Genomic DNA, 10,577 nt, shown 5'->3' with positions numbered 1-10,577 from the left:
AACTCATATGGAGATCTATGAGATAATACCGGTGTTGGCAATTTGTTAATCAAATATGTTGCAGCTAAAATGCAGTCTCCCCAAAATTGGATGGTTAAATTAGCTTGAAAGCGTAAATACCTTGCAACATTGAGCAAGTGGCGATGCTTGCGTTCAACAATTCCATTTTTCTGTGGCGTATATATACAACTGGTTTGATGGAGAATTCCATTTTGATGAAACCAAGATTGAAGTTCATCTGATTTAAACTCAGACCCATTATTAGACCTGAAAGTCTGTAATTGAGGAATAACTAATGAATTGATACCAGAGGAGATGCTGGTAATGTGATGCCCAAATTGTTTTATAACAAAGGCAAAGAAATATTTGAGAAACTTCAAGGTTTCAGACTTTACTTTCATCAAAAATACCCATGTACACCTAGAGTAATCATCTACAATTGTAAGAAAATATTTTGCACCAGTTAAAGAAGCATTAGAAAAAGGACCCCATATGTCAGCATGAATCAATTGAAATGGATGCTTTGATAAAGAAATATTGTTATTAAACTTGAGATGAGATTGTTTTTCCCGTGGGAATACATCACATAAGTGTTTAAATGAAGAACGAACATAAGCAAAATTACGAGCTAAAAAATTAAAACAATCCATATGTGGATGACCGAGCCGACAGTGCCATATATCCACTGGTTTATTAGCAGCTAAAGATGAAACTGATGATTGGAAACTGAAATGGTAGAGGCCAGCGATACGCCTACTCCATCCAATCTCCTTGTTCGTGAGACGGTCCTGAAAGATGCAAGACTCGTGTGAGAAATTGATACAACAGTTTGTTGTGCTTGTAAGCTGACTTACAGAGATCAAGTTAAATTTAAAACTTGGAATGTGAAAAACATTGAGTAGCTGAATATTGGGAGATAAATTCACAGTCCCAATATGAGTGACAGATATATTCGAACCATCTGATAATTGAACCGTGATTGGGTTCATAACCAATGTGTAAGAAGAAGAAAAAAAGAGAGAGGAGCAAATGTGATGAGGTATTATCTATTTATTTCCGCCTAAATGATGTTTAACATCACTTGGATCAGGTATTATCTATTTATTTCCGCCTAAATGATGTTTATGGACATGAAACAGCAGATTTCCCATGGAAAGCAATGTGGAAACTTGACTTACCACAAAGAAAATTAAATATTCTTTTGTGGAAAATTGTATATGATTGTTTACCGATTAGGCAGAAATTTACCTTTTTGTTTTTGTTCACGGTGGAAAGCCTATAGCAAAGTCCGTGATTATATTACAAATCATGTTATATTTTGAATTTTAAAATCATAGCTGTTTTGGGGTCCATCATTAAAAGATAAAAATATGTTATTTTGAAGTAAGCTTGGAAAACTTCTTAGCCAACTATTTTTCTTAGTGGCTAATTTATTTCTGATTAATTAGTGTTAGTTAATCGTTTTAGGCGCTAATCAACCGTGCTAGATATGAAATCAATTATTTTTTACGAACTTGAATACATCAAACAAATGAAAAAAATGATTTTCTTTTCTTTAAATCACCAATGCAGAATCATCGATGTTCATACACTCGTAGACCGATTATGGGTCGGGTTGTTGTTTTGCATTTATGGAAAAAACTAAGAACTGATTGATGTATGCAAACATAAAATCCGATTTCAGTAATTGGTTGTAGCAAAATGTAATATGAATTTATTATCACATGGATACCCACAAAATTTACAGAAAAACTTCCAAAACTTTCAATCTTCATCTAAGGAATCTCCGACTGGATACAGTACGCTTGAACTTCGGAATGCTAGACTTCGTCAATTCATAACTTTCATAAAATATGAATTCTTCACCTTTTAATTTCTTAAAAAAAAAACACACTTACAACTTCTTGGATCGACAAGCGCTATATACGGCATAAAATCTTCTCTTGTGTGCCTATATAATCAATTATCCCTAGAACCAATCGTACATTTTCGCCGAGTTCATCCCTTAGTATTTTCATAATCTACCACATATTTGATATACATCCTTCTCCAAAAGATTTCTGGTGTGACCCTTTCGCCTATGATATCTTCACGTCGGGTTTCATTATACCTTGTTTTGATTATGGAAAAATATTTTGTGGAGTCAAATGATACCATGTATGAAATGTGTGTTTGTAAAGTATATGAAAGTATTTATACATTGTTTGAGTAGTGGATAGAGTAGGAGTGCATACAATACGCAAGTCCAAATTTGGTTTGGAAATAGGTCTTTCTAGAGGAAGGCCCAAAGGCTATCTTTTCCATAAAAAGGTGAAATAATTGGGCACAATGAGTCCTCGTGAATTCCCATAAAGACAGATTATATATTGATGCCAAACAGAATTGGTCTTATAGTTGTCAACATTTACCGATTGTAGCTTTGAAAATTAACAAAATATTTTGAACATTCCATTGAACAGAAACGATTCATATTCTGGCACACGGAATCCGATGTTGTCAAGAAAAAGATATATAAAACTGACATTTTTGTAAGGCTTGAAGAATCGGATTGTACGATTACCTATAAAAATTGATTCTGGGATGAAATGTAGAGAATCGATTCATAAGTATAGTCATATGGACTCATTTTGTGCTTGTATTTACAAAACATAATTTGAAGCATGCATAAACATGTTGTACCATAAGCCCATTACATACCATAATTATAATTAAAACTATAAATGCATTAAGTTCATAAACCATTTTACCATAGTTAAATTAAAACTATAGGAATTACCCAGATAGCTTTAAACATAAAATGTCTTAACTTGTAAACCATAAGTCTTGGAATATTAAACTTAAATTTAAATAAGGTCTTACGATAATTCAAACTTAAATAGGTTATAATAGAACATCAATTAAGTATCGGGCAACAACACCACCAGCATTTCCAACACCAGCATCACCGGCATTGGCAGTACTAGCAACAACATCAGTAGCATTGACAGTAGCAGTAGACGCAACAATTTTTTCCAAATCAGTGTTTGCTTCTACATACACAACATTCATCTCTTTATCGTATACCCTCCGGCGTACAATTTCATTTTTTTTTTATTTTTTTATTTTTTTTTATTTTTTTTATATTTTTTATTTTTGCAAATTTGATGAGCTAAATTCATGAGTTCTCCATATGAAAGTTTGTCCGCCAGTGTCCATGCCTGCTCCAATTTGGTCTCCTTTCCAAACACGCACTTGTACATCCTTATGTATATTAATCTGGTTGTCTGTCAACATCCTCTTATTGGATATTTCTAGAAAAAAAAACTCAAGTACCTGAAATTCGTACTACAAAAAGTAAAATCAAAACACCATTGGTATATTAGACAACTGCGAAGCTATCAATTCTCGACATATAAAACTTTTGAAAAATGTAACTCGAAGAATTAGTAAATAAGAACATATATGTAATCCGATCCCATCTAGAAAATTCTACAGAAAACTGGAATCCTAAGAACCTATAAATAAGACATATGAATATATAATGTAATTTAGAAAACTCAAAAGATTAATGTACATAATAGGTGGATAAGCCACATGCATATGAACTGATTAACTCAGCACAGAATCCAAAAAAATAATTATGCAATAGAATCAGTCGATGTTGAAGAAACCTATAAACCGATTCATGTAATCTTATCTAGATACAAAAAACATCAAACAAATTAATCGGTGTTTGTAGACGTATCTTATGCACCGATTCTACTACATGATCTTCATGGACACGGAGAGTAATATAAGAATCGGTGGATACAGTGGATCCACATCCATCGATTCTGGGAAGTTTTCAGAAACTTAGATTTGCAAAAAATCGAACTTTATATGTGTAAATCAATCAAAAACGATGATATTGATAGATCAGATAGATGGAGGATTACCTTAAATATATCGTCAGATGAAAGTGGAAATTTATTTCTGAAGTTAAAAAAAATTCGAGTAGGGCTTTCTGGAAAGATTTGATAAAAATGATTTAAAAAAAAATATTGTTTAGTGAAAAATGATGAATATAGAATTTTCTATTTATAGTAATTTGTGTTAGGCATAAGTAGAGAGTTTTTTGGTATTTTTACTCAATTTAGACACCCTAGTCTTTGGATGTGAGCAAAGTTTGATTTGCCCCAAATAAAAGGCATATGCCCTAAATTAGACAGGTTAAAATATTCTCGCTTGAAGTTATGATCATTAAAATTGAATACATGATCATTCAAAAATGGTAAATCATAGTAGTCTCGATTTTAAATCGAGCCCCACTACCCTAGTTTTTTTTTTTTATCAAACAGCTGGGATTAAGGGGATCCCACCCTAAGAAACAGAAACAAGAGAGTCAAAACCAAAAAAGAAAGCTAACTACGGGGATACAATTTTCCCTCTTTATCCTCCATAATAATCTTACATAACTCAGGGGAAAAATCTTCAATCGCAATATCAACCCATCTAGAAGAAGGATGAGAACTAGCCAAATGATCAGCCGCCCTGTTTGTTTCTCTGTAAATATGGGATATCTTTAAAACCTCAAAAGAAGTCTTCAGACGTTCCACTCTTCTCCAAATTTGGATTAAGTTCCAGGGAGGGGTAAAATCTTTCTTCGTCAGTCAGAAGTACATGAACATTGAATCAATAGCCAGATGAGATTTTTTAATACCTCTCACAATAGCAAGGTTTAAACCAAGCTCAACACCCTGCAGTTCATGAGCATTAACATATATAGAAGGGCCACCTCCCTTAGCAGCTGCAATAACCTCTCCAGAATCATCTCTCAAAACAGTATCCCATCCACCAGTAAGAAACCTCTTAGAACCATCAGCATTGATCATAATAAAATTATTCTCAAGAAACAGCCAAGGCATAAAAATAATAGAGGGAAGAACAAACTCACAGCTAACCTGAAGACCTTCCATAAAACATCTTGACTGGGGAGAGTCCTCAACCTTGCATGATCTAGAATGCATCTTAATTTTCACATCAGATAAAATAGCATAACCCACTTGATCAGCTGAAGAATATTTGCTTTGAACGATTCTATTATTTCTCTCCCTCCAAACATGGTAAACAAAGTTGTTCAATATAAGTTTCTTAATCCTAGCCACCAAACCCTGACCCTTAAAAGCATTAACACACCAGTCAATTTCATCCTTCCAACAGTTATTAAGATGCCTAGAGTAACCCATTTTAATAAGAAGCCCAATCCAAATAGTATAAGAAAAGTCACAAGAATGAAATATATGGTTCTCATCCTCTACAAAATCCTCATCATCACATAGCACACAAGTAGCCACCTGCATAATTCCCCACTTCACCATTTTAGCTCTAGTTTTTAATCTCCAATGCTAACTGAGCCAAGTAATAAAAGATTGTCTGGGAATATGAGATTTGAACCAGACAAGAGAAGACCACACAATAGAATCCTTTTCACCAGCTAAGGTCTTGTAAGTATCCTTCATGGTGTAAACCCCAGATGATCTAGGCTTCCAAACAATCAAAACAGAAACAGATTTATCACAATCCACCTCCTTCAGCTGGACAATAGTCTGATAAAGGTCCTCCTCCATAGCTTCAGGGAAATCCCATCCTTCCTCATCAATAAAATCTGCAACTTTACAGTCACTAGATAAACGTAACTCATCTATAGAGTCCTGACTAACCCAATCAGTCAATTTACCATTTGGATGCCATAAATCAGAGAGAAAACAAGTACTTTCACCATCTCCAATGATATGCATAAAGAAATCTTTGGATACTTGTCTCTACTCTAACAATCTTCTCCAACACCAATAATCATCATGAGGGACTTGTAGAGATCAAAAATCTCTACCTTTAATAAGATTCTTATGCACCCAGTCAGTCCAAACGGTATCTTTCCCACTAACAATGTCCCACATATGTCTTAGATTTGCAGCACAATTTGTTAATTCCACATCTCTAACTCCTAAACCCCCTTCATTATAAGGAGTACAAACAACATTCCATCTTATTGGATGACGAGTTCTCTCCAATCCAGCTCCAGCCCATAAAAATCTCTTACATATAGAGTTTAACTCCTTGACAGCCCTTTTAGGGAGAATAAAACAAGATAGCCAGAAAAAAATCATACCCATAAGCACTAGTTTAATCAGCAAAAGTCTACCAGCATAGAAAGTTTCTTAGATTTCCAAGACTTAGCCCTTTTCAAAACTTTAGAAATAAGAGGAAGAGAATCTTGATAAGATAAACTAGAAGTGATCAATGGCATACCAAGATATCTCACAGGCAACTCATCATTACTACAATCCAAACAATGAATAATATGATTAAGTTCTGAAGGAAGAACAACAGAAGAATAGAGGGATGTCTTCGATTTATTTATCTCAAGGCCTGAGAACTGACTAAAGTCTTCAATAGAAGATTTAAGAGAAGCAGCAGCAGATAAAGAGCCTTTAAAGAAAACCAGAACATCATCCGCGAAACATAAGTGGGTTAATTTAGTTAACTTACACTTAGGATGAAGCTCATATCTGCCAATATCCACCTAATACTTAAGAGAAATACTGAGAATTTCCATTACAATGAAAAACAAATAAGGGGATAAAGGGCACCCCTGACAAAGCCCTCTACTAGAAGAAAAATATCTGTAAGGAGATCCATTAACAAGCACCGCAAACTTCGCCGTAGAGATAAAAGTATAAATCCAAGTCACAAAAATATCAGGAAAACCCATTCTCTTCAAACATAAAATTATAGCATCCCAGCTTACAGTATCATACGCTTTCCTAATTTTAATTTTCAAAGCACATTTAGATGGACCCTTATCTCTATGGAATTTCTAACAATCTCATGAGTGAGTAAAATATTATCCTGGATAGATCTACCAGAAATAAACGCAGATTGATTTGAACTAACTAAATATTTTAACACATATTTCATTCTAATATCTAAGATTTTAGTTATGCACTTGTAAATGACATTACAACAAGAGATGGGCTTAAAATCAGCAATAGTAGAAGGATTGTCAATTTTCGGAACCAAGGTTAAAAAGGTTTGAAACTGGTGAAGAAATTCTGAATAGCCTTGACAAAATCAGCCTCAATAATTGACCAGCAAACTTTACAGAAATGACTTGTAAGCCATTTGGGCCCGGAGCTTTAATAGAACCAATACAAGAAAGCGCATAAATAATTTCATCCCTAGTAATGGGAGCCACCAAATTAGTTGCATCAGAATCACTCACTACCTTAGCAAATTGAATAAATTCAGCATCAAGGTTATTACACTAGTACAAACCTTCACATAGGCCACGTTTTTTAGTGTACAGTCCAGCCACGTTTCAGGTTATTTGTGTGGCTATTGGTCATCAGTATAATTATAGCCACATTTTGTTTTACCATGTAGCCATAGTGCACCATTTAGTCATGGGTTTATTCCTAAACCCATCAACTGTATCCATAGGGTATCGTTTGGTCATGGTTTTCAGTTTAATCCAATCACATGTAGCCATAGATGCGTATATGGCCACATTAAATAATTTTGTATGTGTCAAAAGTGTCGGATGACAATAGACACACCTTTTAGACTGTGACGGAAAGAGGATTTATTTAGCCACATTGGTTTGTTTATGTGTCCATAATATCTGGTTTATTAGACACGCATATACTAAGGAATTGACACATTATATCAAACATGACAAAAGATTGACATATGGTTACTCCATATTTTTTTTGGGAGGATTATGATATGGCTACACGAAAAACAAATTGTGAACATAGCGTCGGATCCATTAGACACATGAGATTGAATTTTAACTTTTAAAGTACTAGCCATGGTTGTTACCGAGTCTTTTCTAGGCCAAATGCTCCTAGTATGCTTAATTTTCAAGCAACATATGCTAGGGTAATGTTTATGCATGTTCACTGCAATAAAGAAACCTCAAGCTCTGGTGTATAGAAGGATACATTACAAGTGATTGTGGCTTCCAAGGTAATTGCAATACAGCGGGTGCAGCCGGGTGTTTTGTGAAAATAAAACATGTATAGTGGAGTTCTGTTGTGTTACTTTCTCCCAAAATTCCCGATATATAACCATGCCAAAATCCAAAATAGGAAACCATATCTTAAACTTTTCATACAAATCTAGAAGGGACTGCAAACGACAAGAGCCATCTGTGAGACCAACCAAACCTGTTTAACTTATCAATTCACAAATGCTTTATATTTTTAGCCAATATATTTAATGAAAAAATTTAGATCTACAACCAATATTTTTTATTTACCTCTTTCCAAAAGAAAAAAATAAAAATATTACATCAAATTGATTTTGGAGCCAGCCACTCCAAAACTACGATTGCAGTAGGAATGCATTTCTTTTGCTCTTTATATAACAAGACAAAACAATCCCATAATCAAATTCTTGATGTTTTAGATGCAGAGTTCGTGTCCTACAATTCGAGTGTCAAACTTATAGAGGCATCTGATGGCATAAAAATGACTTCGTCAAAGCTCAGGGACAATGTAGAGTGTTGAATAGCCACAACGAACCTGCAACAGGAAAATAGGGTTCTGAGTTCAAAAAAAACAAGGAAGAAAGAACGAGGGCACAACAATTAATACAAGGTGTCAGCCCAACTCAACATAAATTGTGGTCAAGACTTCTTACAAAGAGACTTTCACAAGATATGGGAAAAACCCTGTCAAGTATGGTATTCAAAACGGTTGAGGGTTAAATTGGAACAAGGAAAATGAGATTAAAATTCACTATTCTTCACAGGCTACACAATACAAACTCCTCACACAAGCAAGTGAACCGCTCCATGCAATTCACTTAGGAAAAAGCATCAGTCCGCCCCCAAATGCTTTCACCATAAAATTGAGAACCATAAGACCTTTAGCACCATCATTTTAAATGTTTTTTTTTTGTGGTTAATGAACTGGAGTTTCCATCATATATCTACAGGGTTACGAATCTAATTTGGGTACTTGGAATTCAATTTCACCACATGCTTTGAGTAATGTTATGAAGTGTATAAAAGATTTCTGAAATACAAGTACAACATGTAGTTATAGTGCATGTGCCCATAAATATATTCAAGCAATAGGACAAAAACATACCAACTCTCATTCTCTTGGATATCTATTTAAAAGTGACCAGAGTAGCAAGTTGTAAAGTACAGTAGTAGAAATTTCAATTGAAGTTCCATATGAGACACGGATAAAATGATGTTATTCATTTTACAAAGAATAAAGCACGCAAACATACAGAAAGCATGCTAAGGAACATGATTAAACATAAGTTCCATCTTTATCGTTCTTTCAATATCATGTCACTAACCGAATAACCACAGATTAAAGGAAATAAAGCGATGTACCTGCGGGAGTGTGTCATTTTGGCTTGCGTATAAGTAAACCTCGGCAGTCAGTTCGGAAGTAATCATTTCGGGATTCTTTACCCAAGTCTTGTGGATCTACAGATGGCAAGATATTATCATTCGCAGAAAAGATTACTGTACTGAATTCTTCATCGTTGCCATCGTCATCTCTATAATTTTTGGGAGGTGTCACAAAAACAATAGACTTTTTCTTATCTAACTGGTCTTTGACATAAAATACCTGCTTAGCTTGTGAGGCTAAAATAAAAGGATCATTTTTGTATCCCAACATAGTAAGGTCAACAATCTTGTAGCCAAGAGCATCTCTTTTGACCCCACGTTTATTATCAACCCAATTGCACTTGAACAGATGAACTTTTCTTTCACAGTAATCTAACTCCCATATCTCTTGCAAGACACCATAATAAGAGGCTTTACCATATGTAACATCATCATCTCTAGATATGTGCATGTCATTTGCTGCAACGCTAACCCCACTATTCTGGTGAATTCTACCATCACGGGATCTTGTGCGGAATAGATATCCATTGATGCGATATACAGTGTATTTCGTTACCTCGTAGTGCGGGCCGTGTGATATCCATCTTAAGTTCTCTGAGATACTTTCTCTTTCGTCTGCCAACTCTTTTTCAACCTGAAATTCATTATTAGGATGAACCTTGAGTTTAAAGGAATATAACACATCAAACAAGACACTTTTTCTATGACCTATTACCTCATTTTTTAACCAAGCGCCAAAAGTGTTAGAGTGCTCTTTCTCTAGCCATGCTCGCTTTTTAGTAGAATAGTTAGTTTCCAAATATAGCTTGTGTCGGCTGGTATGTACAATAACCAAATGTTATTATACTTTGTACAAAAAAAAAACAGGAAAAAAACAGGAAAAAAAAAACAAATTAATACTTACTCTATGTAAGGCTCAATTTCAGGCGTGTTCTGCATTACATAGAAATGTGCTTGTCTCAACTGTTCAGGGGTAACTATACACGGCTCTTCAGCTGATAACGGTTCTCCCTCCTGAGATGTATTATGCCTATCTAGTGGAATACCAATTGTCCTGATGCTTTTATGGTACTCACAATATATCTCAATCGTCTCTTCTGCAACATTCTCTTCGGCAATGCATCCACAAGGTTGATTCTTGTTTCGCACATGCCCCTTTATAACCTTCATACACCTTTCGAAAGGA

The 10,577-nt window shown here is 34.7% G+C and overlaps 1 long non-coding RNA gene across 1 annotated transcript; it reads right to left on the bottom strand.

Moving 5' to 3' along the window:
* Window positions 1–2,702: 2,702 nt before the first annotated feature.
* Window positions 2,703–4,003, bottom strand: LOC113361066. Its single transcript, XR_003364930.1, has 2 exons — window positions 3,915–4,003; window positions 2,703–3,324 (listed from the first exon to the last, which is right to left on the bottom strand). It is a non-coding gene; the product is annotated as an uncharacterized LOC113361066 (long non-coding RNA).
* Window positions 4,004–10,577: the final 6,574 nt, after the last annotated feature.

Source organism: Papaver somniferum, chromosome 3 (assembly GCF_003573695.1).
Source record: "Papaver somniferum cultivar HN1 chromosome 3, ASM357369v1, whole genome shotgun sequence".
NCBI lineage: Eukaryota > Viridiplantae > Streptophyta > Magnoliopsida > Ranunculales > Papaveraceae > Papaver > Papaver somniferum.
The sequence above is the reverse complement of the archived record's forward strand: the minus strand, read 5'-3'. Positions and strand labels throughout refer to the sequence as shown.